The sequence below is a fragment of the Peromyscus leucopus genome, unplaced genomic scaffold, assembly GCF_004664715.2.
Source record: "Peromyscus leucopus breed LL Stock unplaced genomic scaffold, UCI_PerLeu_2.1 scaffold_381, whole genome shotgun sequence".
Classification (NCBI taxonomy): Eukaryota; Metazoa; Chordata; class Mammalia; order Rodentia; family Cricetidae; genus Peromyscus; species Peromyscus leucopus.
In genome coordinates, this window is record NW_023505268.1 from 50,213 (window position 1) to 52,430 (window position 2,218).

A 2,218-nucleotide genomic window follows, 5' to 3' on the forward strand; every position below is an offset into this window, starting at 1 on the left:
ACCTTTCTCTATTTTTGTGTACCTTTCTTTCTCACTCCATTGATGGTTGTGTAGCTGGGTGGCTGGCCCTGATGTCTTTCCCTTCTCTCTGCTGGATCTCTCCTCTCCCAAATTTCTCCTTTCATTAATTATTTCTGCCTGCCTGCCAGCCATGCCTATCCCTTCTCCCACCTTGCTAATGGCTACTCAGATCTTTATTCCATCAGCTCTTCTAGACAGGCACAGTAACACAGCTTCACAGTGTTAAACAAACGCAACATAAACAGAAGTAACACACCTTAAAATAATATTCCCCAGGACTTAACTTCACTCTTGCCTTGATAGCCTCCTTGCTTCTGCTCTTCTTTGTTGGAGTGTTCAGGTTCCTGTGGCTACATGCATGTGTTTGAATCTCAGCTCTTACTTTTACCAGGTGATGACCTCAGGACCTCTGAGCTTCAGTTCCCCATCTATGAATTGGAGTGATGATAGTCTCTACCTTAGGCAGAACTCTGGGGAAGATGAAATGAATTCATCTATCAAAACACTGATAATTGGCACTGGATGTATCCAATCATATTAGTTATTATTATTTTCTATATTATTAAAACCATTTTTAATTTATTTATGTGTATGATTGTTTTTGCTTGTGTGTGTGTGTGTGTGTGTGTGTGTGTGTGTGTGTGTGTGTGTGTAAGTCAGCTCAAGAAGGCATTAGAGGCCCTGGAATGAGAGGTATAGATAATCATGAGCCACCATATGAGTGTTGGGAACTGAACCCAGGTCCTCTGCAAGCGCAACAAGCACTCTTAATCACTATGCCATCTTCCAGCCCCTTACTTTCCATATCTTGTAAAAGTCCAATGTGTTGAAATCTAATCATAATTTATACTTAGCTCCTTTAAATTATTTTGTAGTAGGATATGATCTCTATTTTTTTTTTAACTCACAACCTATGGGGGCAGTGCACAGATCTCCCTGGGAAGGGGAAGTAGATTTTATGGGTGGACAAGGAGAGGTAAGCTACTTGCTATTCAGCCTCTCTGAAGAGCAGAATTCCACCTTAACCTTTGAATCTTGAGTTCTTTAGAGGGACAGAGGTTTAGTTAAGTTCCCTTCATAGGTCTGCAAGAGTTGGAGCTGGAGGGAACAGAATTCCCTCTGGCTATGGCCCTAGTGGCCTAATTGCTACTGGTAGTGCCAGAGTTGCAGTTGCCGATTCAGAGAGCTGTGACTTAAAAGGCAGCAATGATTTAAAAAAGGACAACAACATGGAACAGATACAGAAACCCCACCAGCCAGATATTATGTGGAGAGGGGATCTAAATTGGAGTTTTCCATCAAATCCCTCCCCTCAGAGCTCAGGGAATCCCATGGAAGAGGAGCCAGAAAGATTTTAAGAGCCAGAGGGGATGGAGGACACCAAGAGAACAAGGTCCTCTGAATCAACTAAGAAAGGCACATGTGAGCTCACAGAGACTGAAGCAGCAAGCCCAGGGCCTACACGGGTCTGCAGCAGGTCCTCTGTGTATATATTATAGCAGTTAGCTTAGTATTTTTATGGAACTCCTGACTATAAGAACAAGTGAGTTTCTGACTCTTGCCTGTTCTTGGGACTCTTTTCCTGTAGTTGGGTTGCCATGTTCAACTTTGATATAAAAGTTTTTGCTTCATCTAATTATATAAAAAATTAAGAGTTCGGTAGTGGTGGCACATACCTTCAATCTCAGCATTCAGGAGGCAGACATAGGTGGATCTCTGGAGTTCAAAGCCAGCCTACTCTACAAAGTGGGTTCTTCCAGGACAGCCAGGACTGTTACACAGAGAAAACCTGTCTCAAAACAAAACAAAAGATGTTGGGTTTTTTTAAAACTTAACAGGTATAGGAATCAACTTCAGACCTTGTTAATACAGGTTCTTGGTCCTACAAGCAGCTTAGGAAGCTGCTGTTTGACAATGAATCTGCTCAGGGCTGCATGCTTTCACAAACCTATGTTGGGAAAACAGTGTCATCTGTTGGAAACTTGCTGGTATTATTTTGAATTATAATAACCCATCTATCTTTCAAAATCCATATTCATCTCTCTCCACAGCCAGCTTACACACTGCATTTGGAACTGGACTCCATAACTCTCTCCTCACATGGATTCTTCCAGACTCTCCAGCTCTGCTGGTGTCGTGACCATCAGCTCCATCATCCAAGCTGGGAATTCCCCTGCATAGATAGCATCATCTCAGT

At 42.5% G+C, this 2,218-nt stretch overlaps 1 long non-coding RNA gene across 1 annotated transcript; it reads right to left on the minus strand.

Moving 5' to 3' along the window:
* Positions 1 to 333: 333 nt before the first annotated feature.
* On the minus strand, positions 334 to 1,736 carry LOC119087228. Its single transcript, XR_005090656.1, has 2 exons — positions 1,698 to 1,736; positions 334 to 491 (listed from the first exon to the last, which is right to left on the minus strand). It is a non-coding gene; the product is annotated as an uncharacterized LOC119087228 (long non-coding RNA).
* Between the last annotated feature and the right edge of the window lie 482 nt (positions 1,737 to 2,218).